Below are 18,219 nucleotides of genomic sequence, written 5' to 3'. Positions count from 1 at the left end.
GAGCTGCCGGCAAAGCGCAGGAAAGAAGTGACATGTCACTTCTTAGAACGCAGCGCTTCGGCAGCAGCCAAAGCGCTGCGCTCTAAAACACCACGTGCGCACGGCCCCTGCACAATCTCCATAGACTGTGCAGGGGGCGCAGGACGCATGCAGTTACGCTGCGCTACAAAGCGCAGCGTAACTGCATGTATTTACGCAACGTGCGTACATAGCCATACAGTACTGATCAATGTGAAGGGAGCTAAGCAAGCAACAAAAAGTCATTCCTTTGGAATCACTGGGCTGTGCTTGTAAACTAGCATTTTTATAGCTAAAACTAGCTGTACTGCCCGGGTTAAAAACTGCTGTTAAAATAGAATGTATTAACAAAAATGTATTCTGCACACAAAAACCACATAACAAATAGATAGAAATGTAATTATAATGTCTGACTCCCCCTCTGTATATATCTCTGTCTCTCTGTCTGTCTGTCTCTTTCCCTGTCTGTCTCTGTCTCTTAACCTGTCTCTCTCTTTCCCTGTCAGTCTGTCTGTGTTGTCTCTTTGTGTCTATGTCTGCCTCTTTCCCTGTCTGTCTCTTTCCCTGGCTGCATTGTGACACGCCAACATTCCATATAAGGGCGTGGCTGCGCATTCTTCTGAAGTTCTGGCTGCACTGTGGCTCCCAGCTCCATTCGCTTTAATGGAGGCAATTTTTTTGGTAAATAACTGTAAAGCGCGGGGTTAAAATTTCCCCTCAAAACATAGCTTATGATGCTCTCGGGGTCCAGAAGTGTGAGTATGCAAAATTTTGTGGCTGTAGCTGCGACTGTGCAGATGCCAATCCCGGACACACACACATACATACCTTTACATATTAGATTAAAACATCTTCCACAATATTGCCCTTTTTCTGTTTGTTGGTTACTGCTTAGAGCATGGGCCCCCACTTCAGTCTAATGGTAGCTGAATATGTGTAGTGCTTACATGCTGATTTCTACAGTTTGTTAGTACTGCAGTGAAGCTGGCTGGGATCACACCCTGTTCACATTCAGTGCTCCTCCTATGCTAAAAAAGGCAAAAACTACCTCCTACAGCCACATCTGAGCGCTCTCGAGCCAACAGGGCAATGATGCTGCTGCTCCAAAATGTCAATCAAGAATGAACCCTACCCCCAGCAATCAGGACGTCAGGTGGCCGGGGAGCAGCAAGATCCCGAACAACAGGATGGGACTAACCACTTCGTCCACAAAAAAAATCCATGCACCAAAAGGTGCTATTGGCGTGAATTTCTCACCAGATGTTGGTAACAACCCATCCAATCCACACTGGCAAAGGAATCAAACCATAGGTCTATAAATTAAGTTGTGTAATAATGAGAAAATACACAGGGAGAAAAAAAAAAAAAAAAAAGTATTGAATACGCTTACTGAAATTTATTTAAATACTTGGTACAAAAGCGTTTGCTGGTGATCACAGCTACAAGACGCCTCCTGTGTGGAGAAAGTCACATGTAGTGTTCAGGTGTGATTCGGGGAGGCGCATTCTTCAAATCCCGAAGGTTCGTTGGGGTCCTTCTATGAACTCTGAGCAAATTTTCTATTGGATTCAGGTCAGGTGATTGGCTGGGCTATTCTAGTCACTTTATTTCCTTTATCAGAAGATCATTGTCTTTCTGAAATACCCCACTTTGTCTCTGGACATTCATCTTTCTTTCAAAATCATATGACGTTTGCCAGTGCAGTATGCTGAAAAACATCCCACACCATGATGATCCCCCACCAACCTGCACTGTTGGTATGGTGCTTTTGGGGGTGATATCCAGTGTCCTTTTGGCCTCCATACATGGTTTGTATTATAGTATACAAATAGTTTAATCTTGGTCTCATCTGACCAGACTATATTCTCCCAACGTTCCACAGGATTGTTTAAATGTTGTTGAGCTAACTTTAAATGCACTTGAACATGCTTTTTTGTTCAGCAATGTAGTCTTCCGTGGTGAGCGTGAATACAGGCCATGGAGGTTGAGTGCATTATTTATGGTTTTCTTTTAAACAATAGTACCTCATGATTCCAGGTCTTCACGTAGTTTTCCACGGGTGGTCCTTGGCTCTTGGACAACTCTTCTGACAATTCTTTTCATTCCTCAGTCTACAATCTTGTAAGGAGCACCTGGCCAGTTTATGGTCAAATAATGTTCTTTCCACTACCGGATTATAACCCCAACAGCGCTCACTGGAGCCTTCAGTAGATTAAAAATTGTTATGTACCCAATGACATCAGTATGTTAAGCAGCAATAAGGCTGTGAAGGTCTTGAGTAGCTCACTACTTTTACCCATCATGAGATGTTTCTCGTGTGGCAGTTTGGTAATGAGACACCTTTTTAGGTCATAAGTTGAACCAGCAGATATTTTTCAGCAAGTGGCAGGATTGCGTTCTAATTAGGCCCCTTTTACACTGCGTTTTTACTTTCGTTCAGAGGTCCCGTCGCGGCATCTGTCCAAACCGCCCCTCCCGTAGTCGACTACGTTTGGGTGTCCGTCTGCAGAAAACATATATGCACGAATATGATACAAAGCAGAGCATACATTAACGTAGTATGCTCCATTACAGTCAATGGGCCTTTCGGCGCATGCGCCTGAAATACGCTTTGTGGGGTGTGGGAGGGGCGGTTCGGACAGATGCCCAGACGGGACCTGTGAACGTAAGGCAAAATGTATTGTGAAAGGAGCCTTAAGGTCGCTTTACATGCTGCGATCTCGCTAGCGAGATCGCTAGCGTACGCGCCCGCCCCCATCGTTTGTGCGTCATGGGCAAATCGCTGCCCATGTTCGCACAAAATCGCGTGGACCCGTCACACTACTTACCTGCCTAGCGACATCGCTGTGAGCGACGAACCGCCTCCTTTCTAAGGGGGCGGTTCGTTCGGCGTCACAGGAACGTCACTAAGCGGCCACCCAATCAAAGCGAAGATAAGTGGGACGAACATCCCGCCCACCTCCTTCCTTCCTCATTTCCGGCGGCCGCAGGTAAGGTGAAGTTCCTCGTTCCTGCGGTGTCACACATAGCGATGTGTGCTGCCGCAGGAACGACGAACACCATCGTACCTGCAGCAGCAACGATAATTGGGAATGGGGGGGGCATGTCACAGATTAGCGATTTTGAACGTTTTTGCGACGATTCAAAATCGCTCTTAGGTGTCACATGCAACGACATCGCTAACGCGGCCGGATGTGCGTCACGAATTCCGTGACCCCAACGACATCGCTTTAGCGATGTCGTATCGTGTAAAGCGGCTTTTACTGATAGATTTCAGCTGGCATCATGACTTTCCATGACTTTTTGCGCCTCTCTTTTCGGTGTTCAGTACTTTCACCCTGTGTCATTTCTCGTTATAACACAACTGAATTTATGGACATCTAAGGTTTGACATCTTTGTGTGAATTGGATGGGTTGTTACCAACATCTGGTGACAATTTCATGCCAATAGCAGCTATACAAATATATTTACTTAGAAAATTGGTGACGTGTTCCATATTTATTTCACTTGTATATTGGATTTTATTTTCAATAACTAAATGTTTCGTGAAGGGGTCTTCTCATCAGAAACTACCCTCTTCAGAACATGGCAAAAGGGACCATCATTCATGTAATGCAATCATGGGTCCAGGGTGCAAGAATAGGAGCCACTCCTAGCCAATAGAGGATGTAAGACGGAGACCACCTTAATATGAATTGAAGATTGCAAGGAGAGAGCCCTCTGTACCAGTCTGTCTACTGTAACATGTCTGTATATTAACCCCTTCTCATGTACAGCACCATGCAATCAATGGTGCTCTATTAATAAATAATAATAATAAATCTTTAATAGGGCAAATAGACAGTTTGTCTTTATGAAAAAAAAAAAGTTTAGAAGATAGCCATCTTTACAAGGGACAAGCTTTGCTGTAGAAACCAGAACGCCAACTACCCAGACAGGGAAAGGAGCGAGAGCTTGTATTGTGACAAGTGAAACCTTTCCGTCATGGCTGTAACCCAACTCCCATGAGGTAAGCAGAGGCGATCATGCCCCGTACAGGTAGAGGAGACGTGATCCCCCAGCACTCGCACAGGCAGAAGCCTGTTCAGTAAAATATGTCCCACAACAACCGCCACGGGCTAAAATCGGCATTCTTTTCATCTGAAAAATAGTAACAAGGAAGGAGAAATTGTTTTTCTTTTCTCAGGCTGATATACAAACAATCCTATTATTGTATCTTAGGCTACTTTCACACATCAGTTTTCTGCATTCAGGCACAATCCTTTTTTTTCCTGATCCAAAGGATCCAGCAAAAAAAAAATGTAAAACCGTATCCACCGGATCAGTTTTTTAACGGATCCGTTATGCATCCGTTTTGTCAGTTTTTTTGATGGATCAGTTTTTTTAATTAATTTGGTGCATGCGCAGTTTACAAAAACGGATCCGGCAGCCGCATCCATTTTTTACCGCATTGCGCCGGATCCGGCGTCCATAGGCTTTCATTGTAAAACACGCCGTATCGCGCCGGACAAAAAAACGTTGCAAGACACGTTGCCTCAGGCCGCCGCTTTAATTAATTTTGCCGCATCCGGAAAAAAAAACGGATGCAACGCAAAGCCACCAGGTACAATCCGGTAACAATGCAAATCTATGGGGATAAAACGGATGCGGTACCGGATCCGTTTAACCCGTTTTTTTCCGGATTGTACCTGATGGAAAAAAACTGATGTGTGAAAGTAGCCTTAACCAGTATATTGGTCCTGATCCCCTATTCCTCCTCTCTGTCTAGGATTAAAAGGAGCGTCATGGTCTCTGTTCCTACACTCGGACAAAACTGCCCGGCCGATCCGACGCTACTAACTTGCTGCAGCGGTCCCGTGATATTCTTTAAAAGGGTATGGGCGTCTCCGTTCTCCGGGACTGGTGCCTCCTCTTTCGGCCATCTTTGTCCTCCTTCTTCTGTAGCCGGGGTGCATGACACGTCCTACGTCAACCACACTAACCGGCATTGAGGTCTTACGCAGGCGCACTACAATACTTTGATCTGCCCTGCCCAGGGCAGATAAAAGTGCGCCTACGCTGGACCTCAATGCCGGCTAGTGTGCATGACGTAGGACGTGTCATGCACCCTGGCTACAGTAGGAGGACAAAGATGGCCGAAAGAGGAGGCACTGGTCCCAGAGAACGGAGACACCCATACGACCAGTCTGCACCGCACCGCCCCCTTAGGTAAGTATTAAAAAGTGATTTTTACGTGCTTCCACAGCGGCCTGGGCTCTTATATACAGCATGTTAGAATGCTCTATATAAGAGCTTACTGGTGGTGGCTGCAGCTTATAGTCAACAAATCTGGTGACAGGTTCCCTTTAAGAACGAACCGTCACCAAGCCAAAAGTGAACAGTTTTTGCTCCTATTTGATTACATTTTTTGCATTGTTTACTACTTGGCAAAGGCCATAAAAATTGCAGCAAATTAAAAGGCACATATCAAGAACGATATGGCGCAGTAAAGAAACAAAAACAAAAGAAAAAAAAAAAAAGAAGTAATAAGCAGGAGCAGTGTGCATAAACTAAGAGCAGAGACCTGGGAACAGGTGATTGGCAGAGGACACCGATGAGAATAGAGGAATGGCGCCGCACAGTATGTAATTATTGTGCTTTGGGGGGGGTTATGCACCATCTTGGGGTTTGTCCAGTGGTCAATAATCCCCTTTAAAGGTTGATGTCTTAGCTGTTGGCAGTAAAACATTACTATGTGCCACCAATGTCTGATCGGTGAAAATCTGACATCCGTGAGCTATGGCATTTGCAGGAATTAAGCAGTGGTTTCTGCCCAATAACAGCCACTTTGTCGTTACTCTTGTCTCTTTGTCACAGCCACCAACTAAGAACGGTATCCAAAACTCGAGGTTCCTAGCACTGCCACCACATGGAGTAATGAGGCCTTTGGACATTAGAACAGGAACCTTATTAGCTGTTAATATAGATTAACTAGCCATGTTGATCGCTGTCTATATGTGTATTACTAGTGTGGAATTACTGTGCAAAAATAAAATAAAAAACTGCCCTGAGAAAAGTGACAGCACCGTTATGTACCAATCCAATCACATCTCGTCGTCTTCAATGCTTGTTGGCTGCTGATTATTCATAGAACTAGTTATTTGCGGATCCACTTTTCTATCGGCAGCTCCATATTACTGGGGGGCGCCTCTTACATCCCATCGTGCCGCTTCTAGGAAGCCGAGCACCAAAGATGCACGGCCTCATACAGTCACAGAATGGTAAACAAAACGCGACTTTAATGGAAATAATAACCAAGTATATGTAAAGCATAGCGGTGACCTGTGGAGGGATCATATGGTTACATGGCATGCACCTTAGAGGGGATTTCTCTTATATAAAAGAAACAAGCCATAAACATCAGAAGTGATTTCAGCCTCCGGGTCACTTGTGGTTGGGACGTAGTCACTTCCGGCTCGGCGGAGACGCATTGTCATAGAGGCAGTACTAGAGCAGAGGGCGGATTCTGGGTGTAAGTAGGGCCCGTTTCTTTATTTTATAAGTATCATTGCATTCTGTAACCTCTGGGGGGAGCTAGAAATCCTTTTAAGACCAGGGTTATATTGGCATAAGGCATCCAATGCTAGAGACTCGGATGCTATATGTCAATGACACCGAGCATGAGCCGAGTGTCATTGTACTGTGCTCCGGTTCTCTCGCATGTGAGGTGAGGAGAAGATGAAGAACATAATTTCTCCATCTTCTCCACTATCTATCTTGCCATATATCAGACTGCACTCGAATGTCATCCAAGTGCAGTCCCATGTTTCACATGCACCCATAGACTTGCACACGAGCCCTGAGTAATAGTCTACTCACACCAGGTAGGCTGCAAGAACATTTCTCAACAATTCAACGGGAAAATTTGCATCAAACCTTATAGATTTACGAGCAAACTGAAAATTACTGTTTTTATAGGGAATCCGTCAACAGGTTTTCGATATGAAATCTGAAGACAACAGGCGATAGGGGCTGAAACACAGATTTCAGTGATGTGTCATTTATTATGATGTGTGCTGTTTATTTACAGTGAAGGTTTTATCACTAGGACATTATCATGCTGTGGCTAGCTGTCCTGTGTCATGTCATCTAGCCATGCTCCCTCCTCTGATAGGCAGCTCACTGTAAATAGATAATGTACACAGAGAGCTGTGGTGTGGCCAAGGTTTAGCTTTCTGAGCTCTACTACATCTAAGAACTCTGATTGTGTTACAACTGCTGCACTCAGTAAGAAAGCGATACATTGTTGGATTCAGGATCTCTTTTTCTAAATCATGCTGCTCTCAAATAAGATAGCAATAACCTGCTGACCAAGATATACAGTAGAGATATATATTACCACTCCTGTGCGCTCTGCATACCTATCTCTTTAATGATTCCATGCCCAATACTGCATTTCTTTTGTGTGTACACAACACATAATGGCTGGAGGCTGGTAAACAGACTGGTTGGGGACAGGGTATGGCATCGGCACAGCAGTGGTACGGAACTGGTAAAAATGCATCTTATACATAATTATCTGCATAAGAATCCACATTACCTGCAGATCTAATGGCAGATTTTGTCTGCAATAAATCCATGCACTTTCCTCAACATAATTTCACAAGTTGCCGTATTAAAAGCCTCAACCATGTGTCAATTTTGGAGCGGTGAAAATGTATCCATTTGCCCTGTATTATTGTAGATTTTTCCAGCATAAGGCTTTGTGCGCACATTGTGTAATTACATGCTTTTACGCTGCGTCCCCAGCACAATGTAGATTGTGCAAATTCCATCCGCACATTGCGTTTTAGAACCAAAACGCTGCGTTCTAAAAAGCAACATGTCACTTATTTCGTGCATTTTGGATGCAGGTCCTGCTCTATGGGAGAGGCGGCATCCAGAGCGCATGAAAACGGCATCCATTCTGCAGGCACACTGCATCCATTACGCAGTGTTTCTGCAGCGATTTGAAGCGCACATGCACTGCCAAATCGCTGCAGAATTTTCAGCAGGTACATGCGCACAAAGCCTAAATCCGCTGATTAGCCTGCAACATTTCCATCCAAAGAGCATTTCCCCCTATGAGAAGTGACAGCACACTGCTAGCATATGCCATCACTGTGTGATCAGTGGGCCCCACTGCTGAGACCCTGAGATGTTGGAGCCACAGAAGGTACCGCACATGAAAAGAGCGGTGTAGTGTTATCCTTGGACAGGAGACACCAAAACAGACAATGGGGAGAATATTCCAGATACGGCATGTAATAGTCAGACATGGTATAACTTTAAGAATATCTGTAGAATGGAATTCTTTAGCAGATTACACAAGGCACAATTGTGGAGGGGGGAGGGGGGGTACACAGTAGTCCGCTTTGTTGGACCTCTCCAGCTTCTGAACAGATTATTTTACCTATAGTAATAACTAGCTGTACTACCCGGCTTTGCCCGAGATAATAACTGCTGTTAACAAAATAGAAACCACAAAACAAATTGATATAAATGCAATTATAGTGTGTCTCTTTCCCCGTGTCTGTCTCTTTCCCCGTGTCTGTCTCTTTCCCCGTGTCTGTCTCTTTCCCCGTGTCTGTCTCTTTCCCCGTGTCTGTCTCTTTCCCCGTGTCTGTCTCTTTCCCCGTGTCTGTCTCTTTATCTGTCTTTGTCTCTCTTACCCTGTCTGTCTCTTTCACTTTCTTTCCCTGTCTGTCTGTTTCCCTGTGTCTGTCTCGGTCTCTTTGTCTGTGTCTGTCTCTGTGTCTGTCTCTTTCCCTTGCTGCATTGTGACACGCCAACATTCCATATAAGGGCGTGGCTGCGCATTCTTATGAAGTTCTGGCTGCACTGTGGCTCCCAGCTCCATTCGCTTTAATGGAGGCATGTTTTTTGGCGAATAACTGTAAAGCGCGGGGTTAAAATTTCCCCTCAAAACATAGCCTATGACTCTCTCGTGGTCCAGAAGTGTGAGTGTGCAAAAGTTTGTGGCTGTAGCTGCGACGGTGCGGATGCCAATCCCGGACACACACACACACACACACACACACACCTTTATATATTAGATTAGAGACTTTTAGAGATAGCGAAATGTCTATGTATCAAGGACAACCCTTGTGAATTGGCATATATGTACATGGCTGGTACTGCTCCTGGGAAACAGACTGGCAGGGGCACTATAGCACTGTGGATCCAGTAGCAGAGGCTTTATCAGGTTTTGTTATTTTCTGCCATTAACTTTAACCTAATTGTTCTTGATCCAGGAACCCCACCACTTAATACAGCTGTAATTTGCAAATAGACAAATAATATGTGATAAAACTATTAAAAGGCAGACCTGAGGCTGTTTGGGCTGTTGCTTAGTTACAAACGCTGCAGACAGTGATTGCCCCCATCAAATCTCCATGCTTATATGGAAATATGGCAGTGTCCCAATCGATAGCACCGACAAGCACAAATGTACCGTTAACGGCTGCTGGCCCCCCGGCATTACAGTGGGGCTCTGATAAATAAAAATCAAACACGAAGAGCGAACACACAAGTGACATGGCCGCAATCTCTCCAGACTTAGCATGCAATGACCTGCGGATCCATAGTGTACTGCATACAGGTACACACTGACCATGGCATTCATCACCAGTACAGCCTCCAAAATCTCGTCCCTGGTATTCCTAGTATGCCTTTATTTACTGCATTACTAATCCAACACTCTACCTTAATCAATAGCTGGTACGGCTTGTTTGCCCGAGTCCATTTAATTAAAGAAAGAAACTTTAATGATCTGTGTGACACAGCAATAAAATACAGGGCAGTCATTGGTGATGTGCCAACCTTTGCCCGTCCTCGTCACGCAGGAGACTGCTGATGTCGCATACATATACAGTATATGATGGGTGTTTATGTGGACACTGGTCAGTGAGGAGTGGGCACCTTCCTCCATCTCTCTGGTCTCCAGGTAGGGGGCCGTACCAGACATTTAGCGGATAAGAACAGATGCTACAACTGATCTCCCAGATGTGATCTAATGTGGTTTTGCATTACTGCCACCACCTGTATCCTTTTTCCGCACCACTATAGGTGCAGGTTTCTTAAATAACAGATTTTGGAGCTAGATACGGTCACTCCACCTTTGATGTGTTATGAACGCTTATCCTGTAACTAGGGGGTCGTTGGAAAAATAAAAAATTACTACAATTCACACAAACTTGAGTGTAAGCAGCGTTTTCCAAGGCTAAAACACATCAGAAAACAGCGGCGATATTTTTCCCTGGAACGTGGTCATTGGCGTCTTTTCAGTAGATTTCGCAGCAGCTCCACCTCCAGCGTCTTTATACTTTCAGGTATACAGAGCAGGGGGGCTTCCAAACAAAGCCACCTGAAGAACCAACATGCCACTTCTTTTAACCGCTACGGGGCTTGGAAACCTTGGAATGGTTAAAAGAAGTGACATAAGAGGGAACAGATTTCTTGTTGACATACCTGTGCATTACGTTCCTTTTCTAGAGCGCTTTTTCACACAAAATCCCATGAATAAAGGGTGCTTTACACGCTGCAACATTGCTAGCGATCTCGTTAGCGATGTGACACACCAGATCGCAAATAAGATTTGCGGACATCGCACATAGGTCATGTTTTGTAGCGCCGGTCACATGTGCGATCTTGGCAAATCATATGTGCGATCTGTCGTGTTACATCGCTAATAAGATCGCTAGCAATGTCGCAGCATGTAAAGCACCCTTTAGATGTGTGCATATACCCTTCCATGTTTCTCAAACACAACTTAAGGCCCCTTTACACACTGAGACTTTCTAGCGATCCCACCAGCGATCCCAACCTGGCCGGGATCGCTACAAAGTCTCTGGTGAGTCGCTGGTGAGCTGTCAAACAGACAGACCTGGCCAACGACGCAACAGCGATCCGGACCTGCAGAGCGACCTAGCTAGTCATTGAGGACGTTGTAAAGCAGCTTTTTGAAAGGGAAGTCGCTAACGAAGTCGCTGTAAAGTCCCCTTTACACACTGAGACTTTCTAACGATCATGCTGCACAGCGGGAAACAAAGGACCAAAGAATGGTACTGAACGATTTGTAGCGATCAGCAACTTCACAGCAGGGGCCAGGTCGCTGATGTGTGTCACACACTGCAATGTCGCTGGGGAGGTCGCTATTACGTCACAAAACCGGTGACGTTACAGCGATGTCGTTTGCGATGTTGCAGTGTGTAAAGCCACCTTTAGGCTCTGTTCACATTATCACTATGGTGGATCAGTCAGATGAGTGTCCAATGCACCTGACCTATTTAGAATGAGGTCTGTTGTGTTCTGGTATTGTAATGGGAAATCAGAGCCACCCCCAAAGATAAGAATAAAGCCACTATAGTCATTAAAGAAAGTCAGGCCATATATTGATACCACTAGTGATGAGCGAGCACTACCATGCTCGGGTGCTTGGTATTCGAAACAAGTAATCGAACGCTCAGACTGTCTCAATTAGTGAACCAAGTATAATGGAAATCAATGGGAAACTCGCACTCTTCTGTTAGAGTTGCTGGAATAATGCTAGAGTTCCCCATTGACTTCCATTATAGTCGGTACATGAGTCGGTCCGAGCGTCTGACCTGCTCGATTCGAGTACTAAGCATGGTAGTGCTCGCTCATCACTACCACGATTCATGCTGATAATGACAGAGACTATGGAGAGGGGGTCATAACGAGAATCCTTTTAACCTCAGAATTTTAATAGATACAAAATAACAGGCAGATCAGAGGATATAATAGAGAGCAAAAAAGCCCGGAGTGGATGGTGTCTACCTTCACACTTGTTTTGAGAGATGTGGACTGGGCAAAACAAGAGTCTGAAGAACCAGTTTTCAGTCCAGATTAGTCCAATTCCTATTGTAATATATACTGACGTGTATCATTCCAGACATATTAGAGGCGGTGTGACTAGTGCTGCAGAGCCCGATCCAAAGGCCATGTCAGTAACCTGCTGCCCTGGGACAGGAGCCCCGCGATCTCTCCCTGGTGGCATCCATGGCTCTTTACATTAATCAACCTGGTGCTATGTAATTGAGAGAGGAGCAGGTTACATTGTGGTAACTAAAAAAAGAAGAGCCAGCCGCAGATGACGGATACGGCCAATGGACCGGGCAACAAATTCACTGTAACACAATATATGACATTCACAGATCACTGTAATCGTGCTGGTGGGGTGTAACTCGTATTACAGACAATCTGCTGCCCAGGAGCCATCGGGAAGATTCAGAACAAATGACAAGAGAAAGTGGCGTAGTCACCCATAGCAACCAGATTTAGGCTGTCATTATACAGGGTCACTGGGAGGAGGGATCAGATTGGTTATTATGGGAAACCATCACACTTTTCCTATGCACCAGATTACATACATACATATATATATATATATATATATATATATATATATATATATATATATATTATATATACACATATACATACACATACATATATGTATATGTATCTCCCAATGTGTCTAGAAATTCCACACTGCTGCCCATATTATTCTGGCTGGTGACAGCAGGGGAATAACATGAGAAAGCAAGACTCACTTTACGTTTTTGCTGTAAGAGATGCAAGGGATCCCCATAAGGATCAGAGTGCGATCTACACCCAGTAACAGCCACACACAGGAGCTGTATACAAGGAGACCTGCGTAGTACAACACAGCACATGACAAGAGGCACAAGAACAGAAGCCAGCTCGTGATATAACGTCTAGGAACACTCACCACGCCAGGGAAGAGCCTGACACCACACAACCGCGGCCCGGAGGCGCTGTCAAGACGAAACTCGTTCCCCTCGCCTCTTCCGCCCCGGTGAAGATGGCAGCGGCCGGTCTAAGGAGGAAACGACAGCTTAGACTGCGCATGCGCAAGAGGAGACACAACACAGAATGTCTAAAAGCAATAAAGCTTTAGTTGGTTGAGAGGGGCATGAGCTGCGCACGCGTAATGAATTCATTTGTACAACGCATGCGCGGAAAAAGTCGCGTCACGTGGGTTATAATATTGTCAATAAAGTTTGTTTAGAGACTAAATAAAAAGGCGGGAAGTTTGTAATCAATATATTGAGGCAGTGACAATGCACCACATAGTTACAGCATCATAAGAGCATGAAGTAACAACACTATGCAGCCGCTATTATGATGAAGGTGGGAGTGTCTATGCACAGATAGAAAATAAGAGCACACTATAAAATAACTCAGCACTGCAGGCAAATGAAAAAGTCCCCTTGAATATGTGTAGACGACCCCTTGGCTAGGTTCACATTTCCGTTAAAATGTATCAGTCACAATCCGCGGCTATGGTAAACAACGGCATCCGTTTAGCGGATTCCGTTGGGTCCCATAGACTTGTATTAGAGGCGGATTGCGACTGATGACCTTGCGTTGCATCCGCTGCGCCACGGTCAGTCGTTTTTTGACTGACCGCCGGGCGCTAGCAACGCAGAATGTAAAGTTTTGGCTAGGTTCACATTTCCGTTGTTTTAAATCCATCAGGTCCGTCAGCAACGGATCAGTCGTTTTTTAGTTGTCAACTGACTCGACGGATGTGTTTTTCACAGGATTCCTTTCACAGGAAAGGTTTCTTTCCGTTACATCCGCTGTGCGTCCGTTTTTTGATGGATCAGTCATGATCCGTTTGTGTTTGGGACAGCCCAGTGGGCGTGCCAAACATGCTGGGCATGCTCAGTAGAGCATGACGGAATCCAGCGCTGGATTCCGTTGTAAGACGGATTACGACGGAATCCAGCACCATAGACATCCATTACAAGCTTGACGGATTCCTGCACGGTGCGTCAATTTTGACGGCCAGAAAAACGTTACATTCTGCATTGTTCCCGCCCGGCGGTCAATCACAAAACGACTGACCGCGACGCAGCGGATGCAACGCAAGGTCATCAGTCGCAATCCGCCACTAATACAAGTCTATGGGACACAACGGAATCCGCTAAACGGATAGCGTTGTTTACCATAGCCGCGGATTGTGACTGATACATTTTAACGGAAATGTGAACCTAGCCAAGGATGTAACAGTGAGCACTGACACCGCCAGAACTGTGCCAGCACCGGAGGTGAGTATAAGCTATTTTATTTTAATAGGGGGAAACATGGGGAATAAGAAGGGGTTGTAGAAGAAAAACTTTCATATTGATTAGAAAATTATATCAGTTACAAAGCAATTATTGTTTTTACCGGACAGGCCTCAGAACACTGACGAACTTAAAGGGCACCTGTCACCACTTTTTTGCCTTATAAGCTGCGGCCACCACCACCGGGCTCTTATATACAGCATTCTAACATACTGTTTATAAAAGCCCAGGCCGCTGTGAGAACATAAAAAACACTTTATAATACTTACCTAACGGTCGCGCGGTTGGCCATATGGGCGTCTCTGTTCTCCGGTGCTGGCGGCTACTCTTTTGGCCATCTTTGGCCTCTTTCTGAAGCCTGTGTGCATGATGCATCTACGTCATACACAAGCGCCGCTCCTGCACAGGCGCACTACAATAATTTAACCTGCCTGCTCAGGGCAGATCAAAGTGCGCCTGCTCGGGACCTGAATGCCAGCGAGTGTGTATGACGTCGGACGCGTCATGCACTGCGGCTTCAGAAGATGGAGGACAATGGAGATGCCCATATAGCCAACCGCGCGACCGTTAGGTGAGTATTATAAAGTGTTTTTTACATTCTACACAGCGGTCTGGGTTCTAATATACAGCATGTTAGAATGCTGTATATAAGAGCCCGGTGGTGGTGGTCGCAGCTTATAGGGCAAAAAAGTGGTGACAGGTTCCCTTTAAGCATACCTGTACGCATGTACCAGTCTGTACCAGCCATCCAGCCAGTACCAACCAACCAGCCTGTACCAACCATCCAGCCTGTACCAACCGTCCAGCCTGTACCAGCCGTCCAGCCTGTACCAGCCGTCCAGCCTGTACTGTTAGAGTCGCCGCTCTATACCTTCTCAGGTAGATGATGGATCGGCCGGTTGTGAGAGTAACTGTTTTAACACACCAAGACAAGACACGTCCGTAGTGTATCAAATACTCTGGTTTAATCATGGATATAGAAGGTTCTTATACCTTTCAAGTTGATTACACAATATGAGACATGTGATATGATTACACAACTTTAGATAGATATGGCTTCTCTAACAGTACCAGCCGTCCAGCCTGTACCAACCGACCAGCCTGTACCAACCGTCCAGCCTGTAGCAACCGTCCAGCCTGCACCAAACGTCCAGTCTGTACCAGCCGTCCAGGCTGTAGCAGCCGTCCAGCATGTACCAGCCATCCAGCCTGTACCAACCGACCAGCCTGTACCAGCCGTCCAGTCTGTACCAGCCGTCCAGCCTGTACCAGCCGTCCAGCCTGTACCAGCCGTCCAGCCTGTACCAACTGACCAGCCTGTACCAACCGTCCAGCCTGTACCAACCGTCCAGCCTGTACCAACCGTCCAGCCTGTACCAAACGTCCAGTCTGTACCAGCCGTCCAGGCTGTAGCAGCCGTCCAGCATGTACCAGCCATCCAGCCTGTACCAACCGACCAGCCTGTACCAGCCGTCCAGCCTGTACCAACCGACCAGCCGTCTAGCCTGTACCAGCCGTCCTGCCAGTACCAACCGTCCAGCCTGTAAAAAAATTTTTAGGAAAGTATACAAATCTTAACATTGTGACAAAATATACCAATTAACTATTGATAAAATTTACTTTTTATTAGTATACATTAAAAATTTAACTCAATTTAATTTTAGTGAGAAATCTATTGACATGTGATATCAAATATTATGCCCTATTGATATGATATATGATCAATCCTTATGATGTTAAATAATGGACGAGATGTTATATTTTGATAATTCTGGAACCATGTGCCCCCCAGGTGGCTCTCTTGTTTGTATATTTATTTGAATACATTTACTAAAAATGAAAAATAAAATATTTAAGATTTGCTAGTAATTGGTGTTTATTCACTTCTTGGTCGGTTACTTCCGATGCTAAGTGGTGGTTGTAAAGCTTGATCGAAGTGTGCATAAATAATACTGGACTTTGGTGATTAATTGTACCAACCGACCAGCCTGTACCAGCCGTCTAGCCTGTACCAACCGACCAGCCTGTACCAGCCGTCTAGCCTGTACCAACCGACCAGCCTGTACCAACTATCCAGCCTGTACCAACCGTCCAGTCTGTACCAGCCGTCCTGCCAGTACCAACCGTCCAGCCTGTAAAAAATTTTTTAGGAAAGTATACAAATCTTAACATTGTGACAAAATATACCCATTAACTATTGATAAAATTTACTTTTTATTAGTATACATTAAAAATTTAACTCAAAACAAAAAATTAAAAAAATTCCACAAAGTGAAAGTTACCGAAATATCGGTTTCGGTTTCTTAATTGAGGCACTTAAGAGGTGAAGAGTATGTGACCTTATTCATCAAGTGTCTAAAGAAATCAATACACAAAAAGGAGCAAGGGGAGAAATTTTTAAACTTTTCCTTGTTCTTACCCTATCAGGGTGTATTCCTGCCTGCCAATGGAGCACATCCTTACTTAACCGATGCCCCCATTGCTCGGCGGCTCTCCCTTTTCCTTTTCCTAACTCTCCCTCTTCATTTATAATTAAAAGGCCTCCTAAAGAACCTTTATTAAAGGCAACAGAACCACCTAATGTCTCCAGGCACCCCAATATAGTTGTACATATAAGGGAATACAGGAAAATCACACACACAACAAAAATATTTTTTTATCTCAAGATTGAAATAACAGTTCGTGAAAAATTCCACTAAACTATCCCTTAATTCTCTTTCTCCTGCCTAACAATGGAGTACATCCTCATTTTTCCGATGCCCCAGCTTTCCACATCTTGCCACTGGGATTTTTGCCCATTCCTCAAGACAAAACTGCTCCAGCTCTTTCAAATTAGATGGGTTCCTTTGGTGAACAGCAATCTTCAAGTCTGACCCCAGATTTTCAAGTGGATTAAGGTTTGGGCTTTGACTAGGCCACTCCAATACATTTACACGTTTCCCCTTAAACCACTCAAGTGTTGCTTGGGTCATTGTATTGTTGGAAGGTGAACCTCCATCTCAGTCTCAAATCACTGACAGACATAAACCGCTTTTGTTCAAGAATATCCCTGCATTTCGCACCATCCATCTGCCCTTCAACTCAAACCATTTCCCCTGTCCTTGCTGCAGAAAAACATCCCCACAACATGATGCTGCAACCACCATGTTTCACTGTGGGGATAGTGTTCTTGGGGTGATGAGCTGTGTTGATTTGGCGCCAGACATAGCGTTTGTCTTGGTGGCCAAAAAGTTCAATTTCAGTCTCATCTGAGCACATCACCTTCTTGCATACATTTGAGGAGTCTCCCACGTGTCTTTTGTCAAAATCAAAACAAGGCTTCCAATTTTTGGCTGTGAGTAAAGACTTTTTTTATAGTTACTTTTCTATAATGGCCAACTCTATGGAGTGTACATCTTATTGTTGTCGGATGGACAGATACTCCAGTCTCTGCTTGGGAACTATATCAAACTGTAATACAGCAGCGTGACTACAGTAAAAGACGATTACTACTTGTTACAGTACTGATTTTTATTAGTTCTTTTGTGTTTGTCGGACAATACCACTCTCGTCCTTGGTCCGTTATCTAAGTTATCACAGTATAAAGTTGAGGAACAGGTAATTCTGCATTACATGTAACATTATTTGTGGAATTCATACGTCATGCAATCCCATACGCTGTATGTAGTCGTATTATGTTAATTTGTTGTGACGTGAGGTTTCCTACAAATGACAAAATGAAGTGATAAAAATATTAGCTCCACTCACGGTGAATTGAACAGTAACCACCATTCCATTCCGCTCCACCCCATTTTACAACTGCTAGGAACCCCACTTTAGTTATCTGTGGGGCTCTTATCAGAGGGTCCCCCAGTGATTATAAATGTATTACCAATGCTGTGGATAGCTGATAAATGTCATATGTATGTATGACAACTCCTATAAGGTTTGTTTAAAAATTAATGTTAAGGGATTTCCACTGCAATGGTATTGATGGCTGATCCATCAGATAGGACATTAACACCAGAACAGTGGAGGCCAACAATTGGCAAACTACACAGATCAGCTGTTACCACATCTAACCAG

General features: G+C 44.7%; 1 protein-coding gene across 2 annotated transcripts in view; it reads right to left on the bottom strand.

The window, feature by feature from the left end:
• ITCH (itchy E3 ubiquitin protein ligase) overlaps positions 1 to 18,219 on the bottom strand; it is a 403,298-nt gene that overhangs the window by 129,395 nt on the left and 255,684 nt on the right. The window contains exon 2 of one of the 2 annotated variants that reach the window (XM_075349943.1): positions 12,792 to 12,899. The gene's annotated coding sequence lies outside the window, so the exon portion shown is untranslated. Of the gene's footprint in view, positions 1 to 12,791; positions 12,935 to 18,219 lie in introns of those variants that run through there. The other variant, XM_075349942.1, reaches the window with a different exon arrangement.

This window comes from Anomaloglossus baeobatrachus, chromosome 5 (genome assembly GCF_048569485.1).
Source record: "Anomaloglossus baeobatrachus isolate aAnoBae1 chromosome 5, aAnoBae1.hap1, whole genome shotgun sequence".
NCBI lineage: Eukaryota > Metazoa > Chordata > Amphibia > Anura > Aromobatidae > Anomaloglossus > Anomaloglossus baeobatrachus.
The sequence above is the reverse complement of the archived record's forward strand: the minus strand, read 5'-3'. Positions and strand labels throughout refer to the sequence as shown.